Raw genomic sequence first — 1,274 nt, 5'->3', positions numbered from 1 at the left:
TTTCCATCCCTCCTCCCCAGTGTCCCCCGGTGTCCCCAGCTCCGCCAGTGTCCCCTGCTGTCCCCTAGTCTCCCGGGTCTCCCCTGGGTCCCCCCAGTGTCCCTAGTTCTCCTGGTCCCCCCCCCGGTGCCCCCTGGTCTCCCCCAGTTCTCCCAGTGTCCCCTGGTCTCCCAGTGTCCCCTGGTGCCCCCTGGTCCCCCCCAGTGTCCCCAGTTCTCCCAGTGTCCCCTGGTGCCCCCTGGTCCCCCCCAGTGTCCCCTGGTCCCCCCTAGTGTCCCCGGTGTCCCCCAATGTCCCTAGTTCTCCTGGTGTCTCTTGGTCCCCCTGGTTCCCCCCCGGTGTCCTCAGTGTCCCCAGTTCTCCCAGTGTCCCCTAGTGTCCCAGGAGTCCCCCCGGTGTCCCCCGGTGTCCCCGGTCACCCCGGTGCCCCTCAGTGTCCCTTGGTGTCCCCAGTGTCCCCTGATCCTTCTGGTGTGCCTAGTTCTCCCAGTGTCCCCAGTCACCCTGGTGCCCCCTGGTCCTCTCCGGTGTCCCCCGATGTCCCTAGTTCTCCTGGTGTCTCTTGGTCCCCCTGGTCCCCCCCGGTGCCCCCGATGTCCCCCCGGTGTCCCCAGTGTCGCCAGTTCTCCCAGTGTCCCCTAGTGTCCCAGGAGCCCCCCCGTTGCCCCCCGGTGTCCCCCGGTGTCCCCCGGTGTCCCCGGTGCCCCTCGGTGTCCCTTGGTGTCCCCAGTGTCCCCTGAACCTTCTGGTGTCCCTAGTTCTCCTGGTGCCCCCTGGTCCCCCCCGATGTCCCTAGATCTCCCAGTGTCCCTTGGTCCCCTGGCGTCCCTGGTGTCCCTGGTCACCCGGTGCCCCTTGGTGTCCCCAGTGTCCCCTGATCCTTCTGGTGTCCCTAGTTCTCCCGGTGTCCCCAGTCACCCTGGTGCCCCCTGGTCCCCTCCGGTGTCCCCCGATGTCCCTAGTTCTCCCGGTGTCCCTGGTGCCCCCTGGTCCCCCCCCGGTGTCCCCTGGTCCCCCCCGGTGTCCCCGGTGTCCCCTGATGTCCCTAGTTCTCCCGGTGTCTCTTGGTCCCCCTGGTCCCCCCCGGTCCCCCCCGGTGTCACCAGTTCTCCCAGTGTCTCCTAGTGTCCCAGGAGTCCCCCCGGTGTCCCCCGGTGTCCCCGGTCACCCCGGTGTCCCCCGGTGTCCCCGGTCACCTCGGTGTCCCTTGGTGTCCCCAGTGTCCCCTGATCCTTCTGGTGTCCCTAGTTCTCCTGGTCCCCCCCGGTGTCCCC

The sequence above is a fragment of the Apteryx rowi genome, unplaced genomic scaffold, assembly GCF_003343035.1.
Source record: "Apteryx rowi isolate R43461 unplaced genomic scaffold, aptRow1 scaffold_1234, whole genome shotgun sequence".
In the NCBI taxonomy this organism is placed as follows: Eukaryota; Metazoa; Chordata; class Aves; order Apterygiformes; family Apterygidae; genus Apteryx; species Apteryx rowi.
The sequence above is the reverse complement of the archived record's forward strand: the minus strand, read 5'-3'. Positions refer to the sequence as shown.